This window comes from Mizuhopecten yessoensis, unplaced genomic scaffold, assembly GCF_002113885.1.
Source record: "Mizuhopecten yessoensis strain PY_sf001 unplaced genomic scaffold, ASM211388v2 scaffold9847, whole genome shotgun sequence".
Lineage (NCBI taxonomy): Eukaryota > Metazoa > Mollusca > Bivalvia > Pectinida > Pectinidae > Mizuhopecten > Mizuhopecten yessoensis.
This window is the reverse complement of record NW_018408252.1, coordinates 201,015-228,815: the sequence shown is the minus strand read 5'-3', so window position 1 is coordinate 228,815 and position 27,801 is coordinate 201,015. Positions and strand designations below refer to the sequence as shown.

Genomic DNA, 27,801 nt, shown 5'->3' with positions numbered 1-27,801 from the left:
TAATCTTTGAATTGGCAGAGTTCAAATATGTCTTCATGGGTGAAAGAGTTAAACCATTTGATCCTGTCCTTTTTTTTAATATTTTATTTTTCGACTGTAACACTATATCATATACATGTATCAAGTTTTAATTGCCATTTTAATCATATTATGTGTCCATTATGAAAAACCTGTCATAAAAATTCCCTTCTGTGAACCTGTTACATCTAAAGGTGTTGAATTTGACAGAGATACATTTTAGAACTGAGAAGAAACTTATTACCTCAAAAATTTATTACCAGTACTTAGCAAATTTACAAAGCATTATAATAAAAGATTTTTATCTTGACAGTTCCATATGACTTTGTAAAGGTAACTGAAATGTTTACAACATAGTTGCATTTTTTTCTAATTCCTAAAATACCTGGCATATATAAACCCATCTAGCTGCGTGTAATTGCACGTAGGTGTTTCTTTACCTATTGCGTCAGTCATACCTAAAGGTTACGGCTATACCCCACATATATATCACCTCCCACTACCACCAATTAAACCGCTAAAACTAGACTCAATATCACACCTTTGATAAAAGTATTTAATTACTCTTACTATATTTAAACTAATATTGTTCATTTACATAATGCAGTAGGAAAATCCAAATTAATTAACCACCCAATCCCACAAGTACTTTACAATCAAACTTAGTTGTGTAACCACCTGTATGAAGAGACCACTTTTAATGTTCCTTTATCACCAAAACTAATTTCACTGTGAAATTAACCTGCATTAAGAAACTGCCTGCATTATATAAGACCACCTGTTTTGAGTGACCACCTGTGTTAAGAGACCACCTGCATTGAGTGACCACCTGTGTTAAGAGACCACCTGTGTTGAGTGACCACCTGTGTTGAGAGACCACCTGTGTTGAGTGATCACCTGTGTTGAGTGACCACCTGTGTTTAGAAACCACCTGTGTTAAGAGATCACCTGTATTTAGAGACCACTTTTTTCAAACTTTCTGAAGGTGATCTCTTTTTAATTGTTTTTGACTATCATAGAGTGTGAAAGACATCAGGGGTACACTATCTACTTTAGACAGTCAGCCCAAGGTTCAAACTGTACCCTGATTTTGACCTTCATAATTCTCATAATAATCTATCGAGGTAAAAATGTTCAGAGCCAAAGACACACATTAATTTTTAGCTTATCAGCTGCAATAAGAAGAAAGTAGCGGAAAGAATGTGCATTCACTGAGGATATGAACCACAGACTCTTTGCCCATAATTCATTCACCCTTGAAGACACATTTGAACTCTTCCAATACAAAGGTTGGAATAGTTCATTATGAAATTTCAGGGGTGAATGAGTTAACCTCTATAATTGGATACTCTACCACGAAGCTAAAAGGAAACTTGCCCTTACCGAAGTTCAGTAAAGCGACTTTGACACTATGTACAATCTTTTACACTGCCAATTAATGCAAGAAACTTGATTCTAATTGGAAGCACAAAAGGACATAACTTGAACTTTAGTTAACATAAAACACAGATATCAGGGCCCATATTCATGACACCGTTCTCATGCATGCTCAAACCAACTTTTTTGTAACCCACTTAATTCCTGTTAAAAAATCAAAAAGTTAAATGTGAACATTGAAAACAGTATTTGGTTTTAAGTATCTGTATGTTTTTCCAAACAATTGGCAAAATAAGTTTTTCTTATTAATTCATAACGGAAACAAAAAGTTCGGCTTGAGCACAAAATCCATGCTTGAGCATGAGAACAGTTTCATGAATACGGCCCCAAATCTTTATGACTCTGACTCCATTTAGACACCAAACAATGCAAGGGGATCAATGATCCCTTTTTTACAACCGTCAACACAAGTAGTAAATACACACACAGCTAGCACCCTCGGGATCCAACTGTGATGAGAGGTGTACATGTTGGACCCTAAAGTGCCTTTGGGACTGTGGCCTTAATTGGACCAATTTAGCCAGTAATGTTCAACAGTGATGTTCCCGGTACAGACAGAAGCCATCGTGTATTACACCAATAATTATGATACACATTTTATGGTCAAAAACCTGACAGACAGTAATTTTTCTTCACAAGTCAAGTGACAGAGTGACCTCCCTTGTGAGTAATTATTAAGGTGAAAAGTCGGTAATTGTCCAGGCTCTGGTAATAATGTAATAGCCTTGTCCAGTAGAACACTGGGGCCTCCCATGGTGTATCAGCCCAGGGTTGTCTGTCACAAAGCCAAGCTGATGGAAACCAGCTGGAACCTACTGACTTATATTGCTATATGTTTATGTTTAGAAAGTACATCCGACTTACAATGTACTGAGGTGTCCCAGTTAATCATGTACATCTCACTAACCCCATTTCCAACCAAAATTCTAATAAGTTAGGGGGGGGGGAGGGGCTTTCTGTCATTTGACATGCTGGGGGGTCTAGCTGTTCTACTTGCTCTTTGCACTTATACAATTTACAAAACCCAATATACAATTGATGTATTAATTATTGTGTGTCAAACTTACCTGTTTGCTATTATCACACAATATATTAGAAAAGTATGACTGTGTTCATTCATAATTAATGTGTTTAAGAACAAATGTTTTAACTGTTGCATGGGAGCAAAACGGTGAAACAGAAAAGATATGCAACAGTTTTGTAAAGTAACATCAGTTTTAAAAGTAGGGAAGATTTTACAGTTTTTATGAGATGTTTGAATTTCATTATTTTTTTATCTGAAACAAAAATAAAGAATTGTTGGAAATATCAAATATCAAACTCAGATCTAGTAAATAAAACCATAGAATACTATAACCTGGAGCAGAGGATCCCACATGTTTAAACCGGCATACCTGACAAAGTTGTAATATAGACAGAACTGTATCACAGCTGAAGAGTTTAAACCTCTGATACATCTTCCTGATATAGAGTTAAACCCTTTGTGTAGGTCACTTCAGCAAGGTGTGGATCGAGACACCTGGAGAATGTATTATATCCTTAACACTCATCATACCTGCTTTTTAAATCATCTACTTTACAGAAAGATAGGTATATACCCCATCTGAATAAAGAAACGTCTTTGGGTTATGTTAATATAAACTCTCTAAGCCCTCTGCCTTTCATTACGAGGGGTCATTTGGTGCATTTGTGGTATGAATTGTTGTATCATGCTGGTCTGTCCAGTGAGTCTGCGGAGTATGAAATTAATTTCCGTGGACTTGCTGTGGTAGATAATATGTCTCGCTGTAAGTATGTATTATTTATCAACACGTAAAGGTAAAGTGGAGGTCAGGAAATTTATACAATATAATCAAATTTGGGATGAAAGACAGGATTTATTATATATCATACAGAATCGTGTAACTCAGGCTTTTGCGATGTTCAGATATCTCAATTTCGACGATATTATTCTATCATTGTAAGAATTCCTGAACTGCCAGATTAAGTATAGTATGATGATATCACCCAGTTACCTAGTATAGCACATTACAGACTGCAGGGCTCAACATCAACTTTAAATACCAGTTACATTCAGTAAACAACGTTGTTCATTTCTGTCGTTTATTTCATAATTACTATTTTTCAAAAAAAGTTCCATGTTGTATGTTTTTCTTTTCAAAATCATTCATCAAAGCTGTTGTCATGCCAGAACAAAATTTCCAGTGCATTGTTTCAATTGTTAGCGTACGTGGTACAGGGATCCCTAACGAATGTGGATACCCAGGTCACGACTCGAGTGCAACACTTGTTTACAATACATTAGCCCTACAGTATGTATGTATAATTCATCACTCTTGATTGTGGTGCAGGTTTGAGAGTAAAACTTGATGATCATAATAATTTTCATAATATCAATTAAATAACATAATAAGTACTGGATTTATGTTAGAATTCAACATGATAGTAATCCGAAAATACATATCATTTTATCAAAAGCCCTAAAAATTCTTTCTTTTTTTTGTTATTTTATTTTTTATTTTGCTATATTAAGCTAACAATACTTTGAACAGCATGTAGTTCCCTGCTTCTGTAGATCATCTATCAGCTCAGGTCAGCCTCCAGTAATTATTGCTTCTCATACCAACGGCTAGTCAGCTTGATATGTAAATTGTCAGCAATTTCCATATATAACAGACTGTTTTTCACCACATCACTTTTTTTGAGATTTTCGATGACAGATGAAACCACAAATTTAACTTATTCACCCCTGAAATTTTATAATGAACTATTCCAACCTTTGAATTGGAAGAGTTCAAATGTGTTTTCAGGGTTGAATGAGTTAAACACGGCAGAACTACAATTACTAAACAAAATAAATGACATGCTTTCCATAAATACAAATTTAACCCCCTAGAGTACAATGATTATTACGTAAATCAAATAAAGGACTAAAATAAACAATTTATGTAAACAAACACTGGTGTCCCATTGGTAATTTGAATGTGCCAAAACCAGTTATATTTAGGTCTCTGAACTATCTTACTTGAAAATGAAATTAACGTGTAATGCGAACACTACATTCTGATTGAAACATATTGGCAATAGATCTAGACACATGATGTAAATTGACTTTCTACGATTAAAGAGAATGGATACATCACTTTCAGTTTGTTGTCTATATATGTCAGGCCATTAACTTTCCAGACAAAACTCTTTTACGACAGGAATTCATTTTTACAAAATACAGTAAATGAGTGTATTATATAACACACACCCATCAAACTAAACCATATGAATATGACAAGGAAACATAAATATTGAATGTCTAAAGCAATTTCTCAATTTTGATTGGATGACGGATCAATTTCTGTATAGTCATTTCCAAAACAATTTAGGAATTTTCACAAAAATCATCCTAACAGGAGGTATTTATTCCATGGAATTTGCCTGCTCAATCAATATGTCAAGCATAACAGTCTTTTGATCCAGCCAACGATGGCCGGAGTATACTTATCAATAATGGATGGGTTTCTCATCCAGCCATAACCACAGTACTTATACCCCTAATCCTGATACGACGTCAAAATACACGCTATATATTCTGCCATAATCTCCTTCTTCATCATTCCGAACAAAATATGGACAGTCTTTATAGCCAGGAATCAGACGATGTAGATATTTCCCTAAAGGTTCAGATATCTGTTAAAGGATGACAATGAGAAATCCAGATCATAAACTCGTAGCGTCCAAGAGCGATGTGGTCGAAGGGTTTATATCTCATACAGTTGAATCTATCTTAGCGGTATGATACAAGGATTCAGTTTACTCATATAGCGCTTTCATCTTAAAGCTAAATATCATCAAGATTTTAAACTGACGGCTAGAACATGTCAACTTGGATGATATCCTCTCATTGATCGATATACATATAGCCACTGAATACTCGTAAAGCCAGCTTTTTTTTTTTTTTTTTTTTTGGCAGCAATTATTCTGTACGAATCGGGATAAAACAGCATTGACTGTAAAAAAGCTTTATATATTAAAGAAGATCCTAGAAAGACAGTAAAGCAAGTAATATAAGCGACCTAATTATCTTTTAATTATGCATAATGATTTGTTGCATTCTTAACCCTTTCACCACTGTAGACTATAATGGACTCATCCAGATCAATGTATGGTAGCTATTAAAGTTACCTAGGGGTGAAAGGGTTAAATAATTTCATGATTTTGGTCTAAAAAATCAAAACATTATTCCCAAAATCTTTTCCAATGCACAGCTGAGGGAGATCCTATGGACTTTGAAAGGTTTTTCGCAGCGTGACTTTCTAGAAATGTCTTACTTTGCATTTCATTTGAACCCCTCCTCTCTTCCTCCTCAAGTTCACCCCATTCTCCTCCCCTAACCTATAAAGACTGGCTATTGAATTTCAGTAATCAAATCTTATCAGACGCTGCCTAATTAGATCAACACTGCCTTTTTCACCCTTTTTGGGATAGCAATCCATTAAATCAAACAAACCATGCAATTTCCCTATAAGATATGGTGATTGGCTTGTAAAAAGGTCATGTATGCGTGACCTCCAGGTCTCTAGGCGTTGGGAGACCCCGAGTGATGGTCAACTGGGAACTTAAGTAATTATTTTATACTGGACACTTGAACTTATCTGGCAGGAAGTTTGTCGATCACAAAGAGTTGATGCAGCAATCAGTGAAAAGTTGATACGTATGTTGACCAATCAGAGTCTGTCAATCGTCGAACTGATGGTAAGGTAGCCACTACAGAAGTGAATCTGTTAACTAGATATGTAGTCAAAGTTCATGGAAAGTTGAACAAGTCTACGGTATAAGATAATCAAGCTTGACACACCAGTGTATTCTTACTGATTGTTGATCGCCATCCAAAGTGATGATTATGATCACTGGGAAGAGCTACTCCTTGATCAAGGTATGGTGCACAAAAGATGATTTGGCAAGGTGCAGTTGATAATAGGGTAATGTGCAGTTGATAATAGGGTAAGGTGCAGTTGATAATAGGGTAAGGTGCAGTTGACAATAAGGTAAATTGCACTTGACAATAGTGAAAGTTAACTACAGGTGCAGCAGATTATTGGGTAAGTAAGGTGCAGTACCAAACAGTATAAGACCCCCAGTATTTTTTCTTTGCTGTTAAATGAAATATCTGCAAAATGTCCCTGTTCATCTTTCGATGATGTTTACCACCTATATTCTCCGTGCATATGAATTCCTGTTGTATCATCACCAGAAATATCTTTCCTGAATAGTTTTACAGTTACCAAGAACACCTATAGAACCCCAGCATTAGAAGGTCACAATAAATACAGAGGTTGTCCGTAGCTATCCATCACTCTTCGTCCCTTGCTGGGGTATTTTAGGGTATAGCTATAATGGGCTTTCTACCAATCTGATTAAAGCCGTAAGTGTAATCTTTAGTGAATTCTCAGGGGCGGTCTGTGTTCATCACTCAACCTCAATATCAACACCAGTGATATGATATCTCTCTCTATTTATAAGTCTGTACACAAGTCCCTGTGACATTGTTAGCTTACCCCACAGGTCCCTGTGTCATTGTTAGCTTACCCTGCAGGTCCCTGTGTCATTGTTAGCTTATCCTGAATGTCCCTGTGGCATTGCTAGCTTACTCCACAGGTCCCTGTGTCATTGTTAGCTTTACTCCACAGGTCCCTGTGTCATTGTAAGCTTACCCTGAATGTCCCTGTGTCATTGTAAGCTTACCCTGAAGGTCCCTGTGTCATTGTTAGCTTTACCCCACAGGTCCCTGTGTCATTGCTAGCTTACCCTGAAGGTCCCTGTGTCATTGCTAGCTTACCCTGAAGGTCCCTGTGTCATTGTTGGCTTTACCCCGCAGGTCCCTGTGGCATTGTCAGCTTACCCTGAAGGTCCCTGTGGCATTGTTAGCTAACTCAACACAGGTACAGGTCCCTGTGGCATTGTTAGCTTACCCTGAAGGTCTCTGTGCCATTGTTAGCTTACCCCACAGGTCCCTCTGTCATTGTTAGCTTACCCTGAAGGTCCCTGTGTCATTGTTGGCTTTACCCCGCAGGTCCCTGTGGCATTGTCAGCTTACCCTGAAGGTCCCTGTGGCATTGTTAGCTTACCCTGAAGGTCCCTGTGTCATTGTTAGCTTACTCAACAAGTACAGGTCCCTGTGTCATTGTTAGCTTACCCCACAAGTACAGGTCCCTGTGTCATTGTTAGCTTACTCCACAAGTACAGGTCCCTGTGTTTTGTTAGCTATCTATGTGGATGCCTGAAGACAGGTCCCCTCCCTGTGATCTATATAGAACTTTATTAAATTGTGAAGACATGCCATTTTGTTCTTGTTAGCCGGCTTAAAAATATAAACATGTCAGTATAGACAGGTCCCTGCGACCTGTTTAGTATCTGATTACAGGTCCCTGTGTCTAAGCTCAACTGTCTTATATAAGTTTATAGACAGATCCATGTGCCCTGGTTAAGCCTGGCCCTGGTTAAGCTTAGCATCTGGGATCTTGTTAGCCTACTTACATATTCTATAGACAAACATCTCAGCTATCTACATGTTCATATATTTATGTCTTGAGTCAAGCATTCTTGCTAGCTTACATATCTACATAACATTATAAGTCTGTAAATTAAACTATACAGGTAAACCAAATTCAAACTCGACCAAACGTTTTGTGGAAAAGATGACAAATCTTTCATCAACAGATTAAACTTGAATCCATATTTGAATCATATTTCAGTTACCATGCATCCTGTTACTAAACTATATTCCCTCTGCATGTGCCAACTTTACCCTCCAGCTTAAGATTTTTGTTACCGCATAATATACTATTGCAACAATATGTACATTTTCCAGTAGTACTCCTGCTTTCATTCTTCCACAACACAACTACGGAAGAGTAAAAAATATACCATGCAGTCATCTAGTCAAACCTTAAGCATAACTTATATATATATATAGTCTATGAGTCTCAGAAATAGTTTTAGTCTAGTAAATAATTTAACAAACTGTAACATTCCTTCAACAAATCAATCAATATATACAATATCTGTTCTCCTTGTGTCACATATGTAAATCTGTACCCCATGTGTGCTCAGTTCACTGCATTAAAACCTTGTATCTTGCATAAACACTGATTTCTGTCTCAACAGAAGACTCTACACTGTGTTAAACTTACATAAAATTCAAGTCATTTGAATGTCAATATTCCATATTTTCTTTTCTTAAATGCTGAAGCCTAAAAATATGAAGATTGTCAAAGCAATGACAAGCCTTAAATATTTGAATACCTTCAATAAATGCTAACCCATTTATGATAATGATTTTATCAAAAAAACTAATTTAATAAAAATTTAAATTCTATCCCTTTTGACAATATTAGATTTCAAAATAAATCATTTTCAAACACAACTGTGTCATTATTACACATACTTTAACTTACCTGTTGCGATGATGTACCTTTCACACATAGCTCCCTCCAAATAGGAAACAATTGTGTTCCTTTTACACTGTTTCTAGCAGTATTAACCTTCCTGAACTTGTGACTTACACTAAACCATGTGCTATAGAAATTAGCAGCAATTTCTTGCGATACAGAATGTCTTTGTCTGCAGAGCATGCATTGAACCTTAGCCCGGAGAGGGGAGCCTGCTAATTCACACTTCCGTGCTTGTCTGAGTGCTTCTACAGTTCTTCTTCCCTAGACTGGAGAGCTCCTCAACATGTACCGTATAGCAAACCATTGACAGCTAGAGCCCTTAACAGTCCCATTCAAGCATCAAAGGCTAATAGTCCACCCACAAACACTTGCACTGTAAGCATTGTAGGTACCAACTACCGTAAATACCATTATAATATGTCCCGGACATGCAAACAACCTGTTGTCCCAAACAGTCCCATTCATGCATCAAATGCTAATAGTCTACCCACAAACACTTGCACTATGTACATTGTAGGTACCAACTACCGTAAATACCATTATAATATGTCCCGGACATGCAAACAATCTGTTGTCCCAAACAGTCCCATTCATGCATCAAATGCTAATAGTCTACCCACGAACACTTGCACTATGTACATTGTAGGTACCAACTACCGTAAATACCATTATAATACGTCCCTGACATACAAACAACCTGTCCCATTCATGTATTCCCATAATATAACACTAATAGTCCACTCACAAACACTTGCACTATGTATATGTACCAGTTACCACAAATACAATTAAAATTTCGTGTCCTTTAAAATACTTCCCCTAACATACATACACCCAATGTCTGTTGTCCCAGTCGCATTCATGTAGCTGTATTAGTCCATTCATAGCACAATGAACTGTGCACTTGCTTCAATGAACAGCTTTGCGTTTTGCAGGCCTAATAACTGTGAAGCTACAACATGGATACCCACAACTTTTGACGACCCTTAGGAACTTCTGCCCTTCTACATGTGTTATATATAAACAGTATTTGGATATTGAACTTTGGAAATTTAAACTTATTGAACTAGAGTTACAAATTGACAGTTTTGGAATGAGACTTGAGATTTATACTTACACTTACTCTTAATTATGTTTGTACACAATTAATTTCATAGTAGAATGAATTTTTCAGTAAAGTGAATTTGAAGGTAAATTAACATATACTACAGACTACATGATCCTGACACCAAATGTTCAAAAGCCAGTTAAGCTTTACAACCCATTAACACAATTTTTCAAAAAATGTGATTTTTGAGAAAATAATCTTGTATTGTTGGTTTTGTTTGGTTTCTGTGTTCACATATTTATTTTGGATCATTTAGCAGTTTTCAAACTAATCTGAAATTAATAAATATGGCTTATTTCTTACACTTGCATATTTTAGCTATGTAACTTCAATATTTTTGGAAATATACCAGATGAAAGTTTTAAGTCTTTGATGCCATTAAATTTTGAACAACTGTTTTATATTTATTACAAAATAATTTTACTCATATAATTTTGGCATATATGGTTCACGGTCAATTTTTGATTTTGCCCATCCTTTTTTCCCCATAAAAATGTTCATCAAAGATTGGTAATTGCAAGTAAAGGATATTAATTTATTTATCCTGCAATGAGCCCAGGGGGTCAACACATAATTTTGGCTCAAAGTCAGGGGTGGGCTTATTACCAGACATGGGATAATTGCTGGATAAATACATTATTATTGTTCGGTCTCCATCTTTTTATCAAACTATATATATATTGTTTTGAAAGAAAATATCAACTTTTTAATTTAAAGTATTACAGAGGCTTACCACCTAAGGGGAAACAAATGTTCAGGTTATTTACAACCGTCAATAAATAAATCATTTATGACTGACAAACCTGTATAAACAACTAATTACTAAGTGGAAACCTTTAAATTTTATCGCCTCATTATGTTAAAAGATGTTATTGTGAGAGAAATAAAGCACATGCTCTGTTCTTTAAATACAGGTTACACATAGGTAACAAGACAAAGGGGCCTGTACTTCTTCACAAACTCATAGATAAATGATTGAAAAACTCTTGAAAGGAATTGCTATATCAAGTTTCTTGGTGATTAAATTTACGACATTCTAAATGCTGTAGTACCCTGTTAAACTGGTTTGAACTCTAGGAAAGTTTACTCAGAAGATAATAAAGTGAAGATAATAAAGTGTGGAACATGTATTTGAGGGAGTGCTTGAAACCAGTCTACACTGAGTGTTTAATAGGCGTGATAATCTCTATAATAGTGAGAAAAAACATATTGTTTTATTGGTCGTTTAAACCATCTACCCTTCTAGTTATATTAGGCCTAAGTATCACTCACCATGGCAATGTCAAGCTCCAGACTGAAGCTGAATGGGAACATTCAAACACTCCAATGACCTGTCATCATGTCTACGTTTGAAACACGAAACATAAAGATGTTTAGATATGTCAGGACTTTTCATAATTTATGAATAAGTTCATCATCAAAATACTGAAATGGTGATTGAAATAAATTAAACATCTTATATTAGTGTAATTTCAACACCAAAATCTTCTTACCATGACAAGTTATGTATATGAAGTACATACCTGTATTTATATGATCCCATTCCATGTTTAGTTAACTCATTCACCCCTGAAGACACATTTGAACTCTTCCAATTCAAAGGTTGGAATGGGTCATTCTTAAATTTCAGGGGTGAATGAGTTAATTATCATCAAGGAAATGTGCTAACCTTTGTTATTAATACTTCTCAAATAATTTAATATTTGATGAATACTTTTCTTGACATTGACATTTTGAAATTTGAATTTACATTATATATATGCGTACAGCAGTAAAACCTTGTTATATTGTTATCATTTGTCTGGAGCAAAATGTCAGTTTAATAAAAGGAGTGTGCAATGTACTGTAGGCACATAAGGTATTGCTTCTAAGGAAATCTGGAACAGGGACATTGAATGTGTTGCCAGGAAGCAAGATCTCAAATTGAAATGAAGGGCATTAATCCGTTATATACTGGAGCTGTTGCTACTGTATCCAAGGACATTTTTGCTACAGTCAAACTTTGATTTTTTTGCCTTCTGCAATAAGGCTAAATTATCATGACAGTGAGTGAATATTAACTCATTCACCCTGAAGACACATTTGAACTCCTCCAATTCAAAGGTTGGAATAGTTCATTATGAAATTTCAGGGGTGAATGAGTTAATATACAGCAGGCCCTATACTGTAATTGCAAGCAAATGACAAATATACACACACAAGGCACACAGGGATTAAATCAGTGAAGGGAAAATAAATGATTCTGCAACATTTTCCCTGAAATACAATATTTCTTATGAATTGTAATATTACATCATAGGTAGTGCAATTAGACATGAAAGATATAATCTAGATGAAATGCAAACAATTTTGAATGAAAAAATTTACAACGTTGACACTCAGAACTACATGACAACACTACAGGGGAAGCCCGCTAATGAAAATAAACATTGTAAGCCACTCATGATGTTGGTATTGACAAGAGACTTAGATCGTACAAAGAAACCAGACTGACCAATATATACCCAAGTCACAGACTAGATAAATACAACAACCAATAAACATTTATATACCTCAGTCATATCCTGTGTGAAATACTCTTAACACCTTTAGATCCACACAAACTGACCATCACCTGGTCAAACATCATAAAACTTTACAGTATTGTCCGGAATGATTCTGGACAATCGCTCTGACATGCATGTCATAAATGGCAATGCGTCATAGTTAAGGATCCTAGTATACCATTGCCAAAACCTAATAAGAAACTGACGTTTTCCTGGCATGACTGAAGCTCTGATAAATCTTTTCTGTAAAGAAAATCATTCCTTGTGGGACTCGTATGAAAAAATAAAAAAACGAAATAAAAAACAAGAGTACTGCAGACCAGAAAAAATATAGGCCCGTCGAATGCCATATAGTGTTATATACTTTCTTACATTGAAATAAGATCTGCATCATTCTAAGTTAGCTGATGACATGCTATAAAAAATGTAGAAGAAAATCTCCGGACAAAAAATCAAATACTGAAATGAAATGAAAAGGCAATTACTTTTGCAAAAATCGTTGAATCAAAATTCTTTTAAGGGAGACACAACTTCATATCATGGTTATAATGTATACCAAGTTTCAAAGAGATCGGTCGAAAAATGTAGGAGGAGATTGCAGGACAAATAAAAGTTTACACCGGACAGACGGACGGACAGACAGACGGACAACCCAATACCATAATACTTCCGTCAATTTTGATGGGAGTATAAAAATCAACAACAGTGTTCCGAGCGTAAATATTCAGTTGGGGCTATCCTCAGGATTCGTGCACTGGACTTGAGAATGTTTTACTATGGCTCTGACCGATTGAGCTACCTCACCAACAGTAGTGTCCTGGCCCTACTGTGCGACTTTTATATCCAAAAAGAAATTAAGGGGAGGTTACTGTATATAGGGGGGGGAAAAACCCACAGTGCAGTGGGGCAGGAATCCTTAAATGTCGCAATTAAAAATCGTAAGTGATACATCAATATAACTTAATGTGCGACTCATTCCTACCAGGTTTATCGTTCAAGATGGATCAAATATCGTGCCACACTCTTTTATGTTTTATTTATTTCAGCTTCTTATACAGCAATGATTTCCATAGCAAATAAACCATGAATTTGGAAATTGAAATCGTAAAAATTATTATTACAAGGGGAAGCAATCAGTCGTGAACATCAAGTGTGAGTCATATCTTCATACAAACGGGATCATTCATGTTCAAGGACAGTACTATTACAAATATTTTGATGTCCATCAAAATGCCATTTTTCATAAAGAGGTATATGACCAATACATAGTTCTTCACAAAAAAATACATGATACATTTAGACAGCAAAGGATTACCTTTTTCCTTCTCAAACAGATATATGGGCTCCTCCGGATCCCCAGTTAATTTAATGAAATTTTTAATATACTTTTTGTACGTTTTAGTCTGCAGATAGCTATCAGTGGCTGGCTACCAAATGACCTTTTTGGTAGTTTGGGGGAATGTGATTAATTATTGACCAATGCGATTCCCTGTAATTTACTCTGAGGATGGACCCTTAAGACTGACTTTCAGACCCTGAGTTTTGTAAAGAATTGTCCTGCTGCATTCTTCTACTAATTTATATGCCCTCTTCCATTGTTAGAAATCTGCACTCTCCTAAAGAGTGATGAGTGCAGAAAGGTCAAACACATGTTACATTAAGGGTCCCTGTCCCACTGCAGCAAAACATTGAAGAGTTCCACTTTAGCTTTTCATACACATTTTGTATATAACTGATAGGACTGGGCCAGGGATTTAGTCAGGTAAAACTCAGCTGGTTAGAGAACCTACTGTGACTCCCTGTTAATTGGATACTGGCACACTTTTCACCTGAACAACTTCAGAAGTTACATGTTATGAATGTTAGCTGGTTAATCAATGGATTCTAATTTTATTTTCTTGTTTATGCATATTGTATTTTTACAAGAATAATAGATAATCAAAGGCTTAACTTATAATTTTTCTAAAGAAATTTTGACCAAAAGAAAACAATACTACGATATCTTTCATCTCTGGATAAATCATTTATATCAAAACATTCACCTAATGTGCAAAATAGACTAAACAACCAATATATCTACTTACAGCATATAGACACCTTCTACGGGTCTGGTCAAGCTTCCACCTGGTCCCCAAACTGACCGACAAACTGACCACTGTCTAACAGCCAGTGTCTGTATATAGTTTACAGCTTACATCTATCAATTAAGTCTATAGCCTCTCCCTCCCACTCCAAACAGAGCTATAGCTATATGTACATACACCAGCAGATGGTTATACAGTATGTTACCAGCATGATCAAGTTCCAGCTTATTTCATCTGCTGATACACTTTGCAGNCCCCCCCCTCCAAGTCCTGAAGTTAAGTGGCCACAGCAGGAAGTGCTAAAGGGATGTATTAATTTGCTATTATGCTATTTTACCTAGGTAATTTCTATTGTTACATTTTTTTCCGGAGGGGAGGCCTGGGGTTTTTACCTGAAAACCTGTTAAGGTCAAGGGTACCGCTGAATTACTTATAATCCCAGCTACACTCAGAGTTGTTTTGAGATATATCTACCAAAAGGAGTTTTTCTGGTTTAGAGTAACTTTCCCTGTCAAGTTACGTATTTTCATCAGTTTTTTTATAGGCTTTGTGGCCCATATATTGGACACTCATTTTGATAACGTGTACTTATAATTCCTGGAGGGCATCATTGGTAAGGTGTAGGGTTTGTAATGTAAGGGTTCTCTGTTCAACCATAATAGTTTCTGATTGCTTTTTTCATTAATGTTTTCAAAAATCAAAGATTCAAAAACTAAAAATTTGTAAAATGCATCACAGCATTTTTTTTTTGTTTTTTTTAAAGGACTTCAATATTTCCGTATAGTGACAATGGTTATTATAAAGTGTAACATTTTGATAGCCTTTACCTTAATTCTGAATAAAGGTTGTTCCTGGTGGGCTAAGTTTTATTTTGAAAGATTGCAAAAAAAAATGTTTTTAAAATCTGAGCGTACAAACCTCGACTACAAAGAACAGGAACTTATGGTTCTACAATTAACTCATTCACCCCTAAAGACACATTTGAACTCTTCCAATTCAAAGAAGGGAATAGCTCATTATGAAATTTCAGAGGTGAATGAGTTAAGGGACATTATAAGGGGTCTCTGACACTGAAGATTCCTGTATCTGACACTGCAGATTTCCTCAACACGTTGTCAGAACCCCACAACAATCATGATACTGTAGGCTAGGACATACAGAGATCTCTACTGACCGTTATTATGTGTGTGACACTATCTAAAATAGCACTAGTTACAATCTGACACCGATTTTATTTCACTTCTTATCACCTAGGTTTTAGGCGTTTCTAAATTTATCCCCATAATTGTCAGACAGAGATAATTAGCAGTTCACCAGCGGACCTGGTCATGGTATACAGGCATGATTTTGTAATTTTTGGTAGATTTTGGACATTTATAATCATCAGGATGTTTTTTACAGCAAAGACAATGCGTCACTCTAGTTCAATTGCCAGGGAAGAAGTTCAGTCAAGGAACTGAAATTTTAACTAATTCACCCAGGAAGACACATTTGAACTCATCCAATTCAAAGGCTGGAATAGTTCATTATGAAATTTCAGGGGTGAATGAGTTAAGGAGCAGTCCCACTACAGACAAAACACAGAGAATTCCATTATATTCAGAATAAGATTATCAGTTTGTTCTGAATGACAACGGCTACGTTTGTTTTGAACACAAACAGGAACTGCAGAAAACTTATTTTGAAAGCTTTATAAAACGTCTGTTTCCTCGGTCAAGCTCACAAAATAAGTTTTCAATTCCTGTTTGGGTTCAAACCAAACTTAGCTTTTAAAATTCCATTCTAGTTTTCCTACATATACTGTCACCTTTCCTTATTTCACTTTGGATATATACCTAGACTGGGCAATGTAACTAATGCTGATGAGGTTATATATAACCAATGGTGATCAGGAAGCTCAGGTAGGTTAGCCCTTTCACCACTAGGTAACTATTACATCTTTGCGTATTGCAGAGTTATCTGCTCTTGTGAGCAGGTATTGATTGTTACGTCATTGTTTTGTGTGAGAAAGTTACTTCGTTTTCTCAAAAATTGATGACGTTAATCTCACAACCAATTGACGTAACAATCAATACCTGCTCACAAGAGAAGACAACTCTGCAATACGCAAACACGGAATAGTAGACTCTACCATACATTGATCTAGATGAGTCCATTATGGTCTGCAGTGAGGAAAGGGTTAAAGAGGTCTATGTGCGGCACGCCCATAACATTTTCTTTTTTGTTTACTTTATGTTAATTATTTTTTCAAGCAAGTTTCCAGAAATGATTACTGCTTTTGGCAGTGGCACGACGATCCTTAATAACCATAAACTCATTCACCCCTGAAATTTCATAATGAACTATTCCAACCTTTGAATTGGGAGAGTTCAAATGTGTATTCAGGGGTAAATGACTTAAAGACTTTCAAGATCTTCTGATTTTGTTTGCATATATTATCTTGAAAAAAAAGTCTTTTCTTGACCTAAAGGAGCCATGGAGATAAACCTGTTTCTACACTTCCACGCTAAATACAAGTCCTCACAAATACCGGATGCATATCTCTGTCTGCAACAGGCCCAGTGACTAATGTCATGTGACAGAGTTCTCCCCAAAACCTGGTCGACGATAGAAAATTTACATTTTAACCCTAACAAAATAGTAACAGCCATTCCTTCGAGGCCTCAGATTCACAAGACTCCACGTCTCCAAAAAACTAGCAAACGTTTCAATTATGCTATTGTTTTCTCTTCTACAGTGCCATGAATGTCAATTTCATTGGATTACTGGAAATTTACTGAGGATGTGATTCAGAGAGTTTCTAGCCCATTTGGTGGGCGAACTGAACTTGCTGTATAAAGTAGGTGTTGTGCGTCATATACACACGTACAATCACAGATTTTGTACAAAAATAGCTTTATTTGCTAGTTTCCCAAAGTATTGCAAAGTGAAAATTTCGAACATTGCAAAAAAATGACAGATTTTCATGGGAAGTTGTTATTATGGTGTTTTGCGAAGAATATTGAAATGTTAAGTATTTTTTTTTATATTTTACAAATTGCTTAGCCCACAAAGAAAGCCCTTATTGGATTCAATATACAGATTAGTCACAGTGAATATGAACATTTAAATTTCTGCTTGATATACATAGGTTAATGGATTACAGGCAATAGATATACTAGATGAATTCAGAATCTAGACTTTTCAAAGATTATCCATCAAAATTTGTATCTCTAATGTATAGTTTAGGCCTTTTTTAGGCCCCCAATTCCATCAAAATATAAAACCTTTCAAGGAACCTTCAAATCACTGTTTCTTTATTTTTTTATGCTTCTCTGATATCAATATTGAAAAATTTGTGATTTCAAATATGGTTGCCATGGTAACAAGTTAAAATTTACATGAAGATGTAAAATTTGAATATTCAGCCAATTTTGTCAAATTTTTGCATAATTTTCTCTTGCAGACTATAAAGCACCTTTTTGAACAAACGTAATATCAAAGGAGAATGGAGTGTAGGTACTGTACTAGTATATTATGGCATCTTTAGAAGAAATGTGATGTACTTTCAAGAGTGTTCTGCATGGTTGGTTGTGATGCAACTCACAGAAAACTTGACAAAAACTTGACTGAATATTTAAAAAATATAGAATCCATATAAATTTCAATTGAATATATGGCAACAATGTTTGAAAACAAAAACAAAGAGACTTACATGCAGACATGGAGATTTATGTACAGAGAGACACACAGAAGGCAGATATATGTCTGAAAAAGGAAGGCTTACCTTCAAATACCAGATTGATGAATTTCCCTGTATAATAACACAAATACCACGATGGAGTAGCACAGCTAGAGATTTTCAGACAAACATAATTCAACAGTGGGCTATTAACTGGATACCCTACTCCTTGATATCACTTCCCCCAGACATCTGATATTGATTTAGGTGTGAGAAGCACAAGTCTGGATTATTTCCTTTATTTACACAAAAAGGCGGAAAAAGTCCAGAGAAGAGTTCTAAACTTCTAAATACAAATATTATTTAGTGCATTATGTAACTTCACCAACCTTAAACACATCTCTGCTTTCAATTACAGACAACTTATAAAGGAAACCGTTTTCTATTCACATACCTGTATTTACATTTCAAAATCTCGACCACTGACAGGTATATTGTATATACTTACCTGTGTACATCTGGGTGTACCAGACCAGTCTGCAAATGCTAATGAACCCAGAATACATTTCACCTCACAAATAATTGACATTCTTATGTCAAATCAGTTTAAAATTGGGCATAACCTGACGTTATAAATGGTTGAAACATCCCAAATGGTTGAAACATCCCGTAATCTACCGGTCAGTTCAATTTAACAAGGGGTGGAGTCATCTTATAATTTCCTGTTCCGATAAAACACTGATAACGTCTGCCTGCAGGTGACAAACATACCTGAACTTGGAATATCCCTCGGAGGAATTGATGTAAAATTTGTTATTTTTAATAACCAAACTTTGATATGATGTGATATGTCTGAAAGAGTTTTATCAGTTTTATTTTTAAAATTTTAACAACTTTAACAAATTTTCACTAAACCAAATGCATCAAGCTGTCTAACTCATTCACCCCTGAAGACACATTTGAACTCCTCCAATTCAAAGGTTGGAATAGTTCATTATGAAATTTAAGGGGTGAATGAGTTAACACTGGAATCTGAATAATATCGATATCATAAGGCCGGGAAAAACTAAAGGACTTACAATAAAAATACATAACTTTCTAACCAGAAAGGATGAAATAAATAATTGAAAAATTGCATAAAACATTCAAAACATTTCATTTGTAAAAGATGTGCATTGATTAGGTTGCCTTTGTAACCGTAAACTGTAGGGAATTTCCCTTCAGCTCAGTGGTAGTGCATGGGGCTTGAGAGCCAAGGGTAGTGGGTTTGAGCCCCAGCGAAGGCGCTATCTTTATTATCACTATTCCTAGTCCTATTAAACATTAACTGTTAGTTTTAATTACAGTTTTTAAAGTATTATGTCTGGTACCCGGCCCATTCATGTCAAATACAGTTTGGTAAAAATCCTAGAAAATGATATTTCATTGTCCTACAATAAGCCCACCCCTTACTTTGAGTCGGAGAATATTGTGATCACGGGTCCCATGGGTTTATATCCGTAAAGACATTAATAAGAAGCTACAATTAACTCCAAGAATTACAAAACTGATCTAACCTGGCCCCAGATGATCTTGTAGAAAAGATTACATACCTTTCGTACACAGAAAAGAATACTCTCGTGTGAGTGCACAGGTCGTACATACATAATCCGGGAACACAGTCAAGTTGACAACCGACACGACAGATGTAAGCGGAGACGTACGACGTAATTTTTCACTTTTCCGCACTATTTACATACCGACTAATGACAGTTTACCTATATGCAGTGTAATGTGTGTGCCTATAAATAAGTATTACCTGTAGACCTACCTAAGAGGACAGGTAATTTCCACAGGTGTATATAAATGAGTTGACACAGGTAAATATAGGGGTGACGACTGCTGCGGGGAACCTAATCTCACAAACGGAAGGACACTGTGTCATCACAGTCAAATTCCACACATTACGTAGTAAAATTCTTTTTCAATTTCCAATAAATTCTCTTTAAAGAACTGTACAGCTTCTTTTTATATCTTTACTGATAAATAAACAGGCAGCTCAGATAAATTGTATCCAACGTTCAAAAGAACACGAATTATATTAACCGCTCAATGCCTTCATATATATACATTGATATGAACATGTATAAGCTAAAATGTGAAATTATTATCATGATCAATTTTGTATTTGACGTTACAGGGTGAAATAATACATTTGTTTCATTCATATCCATGCAATGTTATATTTTACAAGATATTTACAAGAATGACATCATCTTGCATTGTACAGTAATACATATACCGTAATTGTTATTTTAATATAACAAGTGGAAATAACATCCTGCACAGCCCCACATATATATATATTTTTGCAAATGGTTCCAAAATAGAAATTAGATCAGACATTAACTGTAATTCTAAGAATGTTATTTACTCTTTAATATGTAAACAATGTGGTGAATTTTATATCGGACAGACCGGATGTGAATTGAGAATACGAATGAATGAACATAGACAACAAATGAAGGACAATGAACTAAGATTTTTAAAAGTTAGCAAACATATGCATCGATGTTCTAAAGATGATTTTCATGTGTTACCTATTTACAAACTGAATAGCGACGATGTAGTTGCAAGAGAAATTAAAGAAAATATGTTTATAAAGGTCCTCAAACCCAGCCTGAATGCACAATGATTTTTGCAATGTATTGTATGTAGATGTTTTCTCTGTCTTGGTATTGTTTGTGACGTCACTATGCTTGTTTATTTATGACGTCACTAAAATTGTTGACTATACAAATATTGATGACGTCATGTAACCAACGGTGATAAATAAACATCAATCCGCCTGAAGAAGCCCTAGAAGGCAGAAAGGCCTAGCGGACGATCTGAAAAAATTGTTTTTATTCTATATTTTCCTTCGCAAGGACTTATTTATTTATTATCTACTATATATATATATATATATTATTAGAAGGCCATCTTATGTTCTAATGATACGTAAAACACAACTCCATCTTTCAAAAAAAATTATTACTGATCGTAATCACCAATAGTACAAGGAGATAATTGAGTCTGTTATGTTTATTGGCGTGTGTATATTTATAAGTACTCTAACCCCAACGAGTCACACTACAGCCACACTCTAGTGGTGATAGTTTACAATTACACACACCACCGGCTAAAGTGAACCAGGTGTGTTGTGTAAGTACTGTTACACATACGCTTAAGATCAATATCAGTTTATACACATACAATATATTTATATATATATATATATACAGTACGAAATTCGGTCAGGTAACAATTTCTCATGTAAAACTTTCGAAGATCTGTAAATGTGTGACAGGAAAGAAAGTTGAAAATAAACTAACCAATTTAAAATATTACCAAATCAGGGAATGTAACAATCACGGTATACAAATTATAGCATGTAAAAGAATTTTGCAGTTTTGTGTTCTTATTTCAATTAAAATGTTTAGAAAAGAAATGATGTATATACCGGTAGTGTGCTTCTACTGGCAATCGAACCAGCGACACCCAGCTTTCCGGTTTGCTGATCTACTAGACCAAGCTAAAGGGAAAATCCTTATAGTTGAAAGCAAGAGGACGACCAGGATACAGCCATAAATGTTTTTAAAGTATTCTGAATTATACAAGATAGTGATTTAACAATTTTTTCACAACACAAATTAAAACATACGAAAACACATACACACAAATATCCGGTAGTTTTCTTTTGCTATAACTCAAAAACTCATAATTTTTTTCAAGCAAAATTGAGTATTCATAAAAATTACTTCTATGCAATAACCTTTTTTTTTAAATTCCAAATATAAGTATCCGTCTAAATGAGAGCTAAAGAGAAATCTCAGTTCTCAGCATTCGGAGACCTTTGACATTTTAACTCATTCATCCCTGCATGAAGACACATTTGAACTCTTCCAAATCAAAGGCTGGAATAGTTCATCATGAAATTTCAGGAGTGAAAGGATTAAAGGACAGATAAATTTGATTAATTATATTTTAAGACATGAAACCTCTCAGGACAGGTTAATTTTACACAAAATAAATTAAATCCTACATAATCCACCCTGGAACACACCTATTGACAAAGATAAAGAAAGCATGCTTTATCACTGCTGGGGTAACTGGTTGTAATACCATCCAACATGTACATGACCTTTAATCTTGAAGAATGGTATGGTCACCTGGTCACCGAGACCTACACCACCCCAAACACTGACCACTGGCTATCTGGACTTATCTAAAGTTCCTGATGTATTTAAACTGACCAGAAGAAAAGGCTGTACCTTAGAACACATGTATCGTATCATAAACACAGGATCAAAGTTAAGCATAGTGTTAATTTATTTAGTACACATTTCACACCATGGAGTGTAGGCCAGGGTAAACAAACAATTGTTTACTACACACAATATATAGTTCACCCCAGCTGTTTCACAACTGCCCTCAAATTATCTGACATTTCAACTTTTCATAACAACTCTACAAGGCCTGAACTAACTCTCCTGGTGTTTATTTACCGTTAATAAATATTTTAGGACAATAAATTAAATAACACTGATAACACACTAAAACTTATTACATTTTACTTTCTTTGTCTCACCCAGGTAGCCAGGTTAATCAACTTGTACACCTGTGCAGAATTGATTCAAACTGCAGGTGAAAATAGACGAATCGCCAAGCACATGTTAACACTTTGCAGAATCAAGTTTGGATCAAGAATTCATTTCCCAATTCTAATCCAGATTCATGTTTAAACAAGTAATGTCAAATCTCAACCAATCTATCAAGAAGTGCTGGTCGGAAAAATACTTGATTATAAAAAAGAGCAAATATGTTACGCAAATATCTGAAGCAGCAAAATCACCAGTCAAGTATATATAGGAGATGTTTATCTTGCATGTGAATGAGATAAAAGTTTATTGTTACCTCGATCAAACCCTCTCACCCCTATGTAACTTTAGTAGACTCTACCATGCATTGATATGGATGAGTCCATTATGGTGTACAGTGGTGAAAGGGTTAAGGGATCATAATAATTGATTAGATTAGTAACAATGGCATTTAATCCTTTATTGGCCGTGTCAAATCATCCTGCCAAGACATGTTTGTAGATGATTAAAGCCTCCTCGACCATAAAATCTTAATCAAACCAAACCCCAGGTAGTCATGGTGACCAGGAACTCAAATATATACCTGAATAATTTTTAAAAATTACTATTTTGAGAACATTTTTTTTAACTAGAACTGTTTTATGTGATGAAGATGTAACACATCCGATACGTATCACTGAATATCTTGACAACAAATTGTGATAATTATTTCTCTCACCCTTCACAGGTGTGTCTCCCTTTAAAATTAGCCTGAAAAGATCAGCTTGTCCCCCCCCCCCCTTAGGGGTAGATAGCCTTGTGCCAATTAGCACATGTTTAATTGTGACGTCATTAAAATGCGTCGCCGGTAACTGTGACATCAACAAAAGTGGATGACGTTATGCATACCCTACATGTGTTTTTGTTTACAAACATGGCAGACTACTGTCAATGGAGCTGTGATGAAAGAATAGGATGGGAGAAAAATAATAATCTCCTACCTTGAGGGTGTAACAGAGAAATCTTTAACCCCCGGGGTGATTTTTGTTGTTGTCTACCCCGAGGCTCTGAGACACACTCTCAGGGTAGGGGAAGATTCTACTAGTCTTGATCAGACTAATAACCATTCTAGACCGAACTTTCTAGCAAATCATGTAAAATGATCTTCTGATATCAGATATGGACGATCCACTGCATAGATCTATGAACCTATACAAGTGAAAATGAAATTTGACTCTACTGTCAAACGATGACATCATTTAACGTCGCTCTCAACTAGTTTTGTTTTTGTAATAACACAAGAAAACTTTCAAAAATATTCAACCAACCTTTTTCGCCATTCAGATTTAATCCATTTAGTGTGTCTTTAAGCTCCTGAAATGACATAAACAACAATTATATGAATACTGGCATATAAATATTTCTAGCCTTGTGATATTATGATGATAAAGAACAATAACATTGAGCAATCATAAAATGAAACAAAAACAGAAATTTAGTTTGAATGCAGTTTACAGTAAAACTTAAGACTATTTTTTTTTTTTTTTTTTAAATAAGATTATTCTCAACTGGTTGCAGACCTCCGCCCTGTGTTTTACATATATCACCTCATACAGAGGAAAGCTACACCCTCGCTCACACCATATAGATCACACCATATAGAGAACTATCTTCTCACATCACACAGAGAACTATCTACTCGAACCACACACGCACCTTACAGCCACCAGAGGCTATAAACTAATTAGGAAATTTGAAACAGACACCAAAAAAAAACCTCCAGTGCTTCATGCATTATTTAACAAGGACATATATATATGAAAAAGCTTGCAGTTCATTTTTCTGTAGTATGATAAGCACTGAGCTCTGTAGTGTTTTTACAATACAAACGATCTGCTTGGATTTCATAGCACAATATAAAATTCACAAACGTGTCACGGATAAAGTATTTTTCACACATCGCTGACATGTCACCTTACAAGTACTGGTGCCAGGCCCCAGTAACAAGTCACGAACATCCTATACAGTATACATGTATAGTTTTTCACGGCTTTGAGAGTATGATTTTGACATTCTTAACGAGCTTTAACTCTTGGGTTTGAAAACACATGTCTATATAAATGCCTGGTGACTCTTCCGATTTCAGGAAAAAGGTTTCTTTTTTTTTACTTCTGATACAGCTAAATGTCGAGGGTCAATAAAAGCCCTGCTTTTTCCATAGGAGACCATGCAGGTATTTCAGGAAAATTACAATGTCTCTATCAATGTATTTCAATGAAAATGCACAGGTTTTACCTGGCTAAGGAATATACTGAAGTTTAAGATTGTTTGTGAAAGTCTGGTCTCAAATAATCAAGGAGGTCCTGTCTTGTTGGTTAGTTATTTTGAAATATATCCTTGCAAGCAGTCACAACATCTGCACACCCATAAAAATTAAAGTCAGGCCTTCAAACTTCTACATTCAAACTTCTGCTTACACACAAAAGCACTGTCATTTCTTCAAACTTCTGCTTACACAAAGGTAAAGGTCAAAACTTGAAGTTTCTGCATACACACAAAGATACACTCATTGTCCTATCTTCTACACACACAAAACTAATAAGTCAAACCGCTACCATCTGTACAATAAACAGCAAAACTTTCATATTTCTACACATAAATATACAACAATACTGATGCATTTACACACACAGTCAAAACTTCAACTTTCTGCAAACATACAAAATTGAAATTTCCACTAATATGCACATACAGACATTCAGAGTCAAATTTGTAACCTCTACACACACACAAAGACTCAACACTCCATCTTTACAAAGTCAAGCCTTCAATTTAACTCCCTGCACACATACTTTTTGACTACAGATTCACAAAGAGTCGAACTTTTAATTTAATTTCTTAAAGAAGCTGTTCTGTACTTCATCAAAGACATGTCATATAAAACTTCAAAAGCAGGGTGCATCAAGTTTGTCTTAGTCAAAATTGTTCTTTATTTTATCTTCCTATATACATGCATATAAATTGTGTATATTATATCACTGAGAAAATGTGCATGAAAAAATAGCACATCACACCACATGAATCTTACTTACTCAAGTCTTTGAAAATGCAGTTAAATATAGCTCGAGTATTATCTAATTTTTGAAACTTGAGTACTTGCTCAATCCAGTTTATCATATAGCAGGAGGCTATGTACCCCTCCCTGTTTTATAATTAGATCTGACAGGTGTCCCACTGTGTCAGGGATCCACCCTTACATATGTATTTTATCTCAACGATATCATCATATTTATTTAACTGCAACAAAAAACTTCCGACACTTTTATATAAGAAATGATATGACCCAGTTTGAGGAATCTTATCATCCGTGATTTAATAAACTTTTCACCAAAAGTGAATACACCCTTATTAATGTGTACTAATAGAGGGTTAGACGCTAGTTAGCTAATTCTTAAGTTTTTATGAAAAATGTTTCCGACATGGTTGCAAGCTTAAGACTGAGAGATTCCTGAACATTTTACAGGTCAGCTGTTTAGATACCTTTCAAAAAGCAGTGGCTACTGTACTTTGAAATTTTTCTTTTAAAATTTAGTTGTAAGTCTATAAAGCAACTTGCCCAGTAACCATAGAACAGTTATGTTTCTCAGCCTCACATGATATAAAGTTTGTACTTGACTAATGTGGGAACCCCCTGCAGAATCGGGGATTTACTTTGGTGTCCTCTATTTGGGGACACAATGGGCGACCAAAATAAATCTGCTGCACCCATTGCAATATTTGGGATCTTTATCTATCTTTCTACTTCTAACTACCTTTTATTTCCTTGTGCCTTGCTTAGCAACACCTCACTTTTGGCTTGAATGTTGAGTATTCACCCAGGTGAGAAAGGCAATGGGTTCTGTCTGCAGGCCGGGACATACCAAAAACCTTAAAAATGGTTGCTGTTATTTCCTGCTTAATGTTCAGCATTAAGGGGAGTGACAACAACTGGTTCACCCATTGTCTGTATAATGTGACCGGGCGGAATGCTGCGCTTGGTGCCTATTCGGCATGGCATTTCAGTGAGATAGCACTATAAAGTCGGCATCAGATCCGCGCTATCACAAGGAGGCAAGCACGCCAACATACCCTGTCTCCTGCATTCACACACGCAAGCACGCATACACTACACACATGGAGGCACGTCCTTAAATTACCTTAGCGGTTAATAGGACGTTAAACAAACTTAAACCAAACCAAATTTCCTAGAAATCAGGTTCATCCCCAAAGATACCATATGTTTGTCACCCATACATAAAAGTACCATTAATAAGCTTGGTTCATCCGTTCAAGTCCCAGACATTTGGTACAGTCATAAGTTTAGTGCTCGAATGCATTAGTCCTAATGATAAGATCAGATACTATATTTAGGTAAGCTACATAAAACTAATACCAATTAGTGTTATGATTCACAGAGGGTATATTTTATACACATACTCATTAGTGTTTGTGTACGAAATGCCACCCCAGGTTTTTGTCTGAAGGCGGCTGGCAGGAAGATCACATAATAACGTGCATATACAATGTATACACACAAAATATAAACAATCTCTAGCTGTCTATATAAACAATACGGTGCAACTGTGTTGGAGACTTAAGGTTGTGATAAGTCCATGATAAAGTTATTATTTTTGAGCTTGCTTGTGGGAAACTTTTAATCTCCATAAACAATATTCTCAGATACTGTTACTATAGTCCAATCTTGTATTTAGAGATCACTGTTATGAAGTTTTAAAAAAAGTGCCTATTCATGCAGGTGGTCTCTCAATACAGATTAAAATCACACGGAAATCACTACAATGGGGATATCAAAAGTGGTCTCTTAACACAGGTGGTCTCTTAACAAAGGTGGTCTCTTAACACAG

At 35.5% G+C, this 27,801-nt stretch overlaps 1 protein-coding gene across 5 annotated transcripts in view; it reads right to left on the bottom strand.

The window, feature by feature from the left end:
• Positions 1 to 27,801, bottom strand: part of LOC110458821 (tripartite motif-containing protein 2-like) — a 117,646-nt gene that overhangs the window by 71,352 nt on the left and 18,493 nt on the right. For 3 of the 5 annotated variants that reach the window (XM_021510748.1, XM_021510747.1, XM_021510750.1), the window contains exon 2: positions 24,226 to 24,271. The exons of 1 other annotated variant lie outside the window; for it this stretch is intronic. The gene's annotated coding sequence lies outside the window, so the exon portion shown is untranslated. Of the gene's footprint in view, positions 1 to 19,891; positions 20,046 to 24,225; positions 24,272 to 27,801 lie in introns of those variants that run through there. One more of the 5 variants, XM_021510752.1, reaches the window with a different exon arrangement.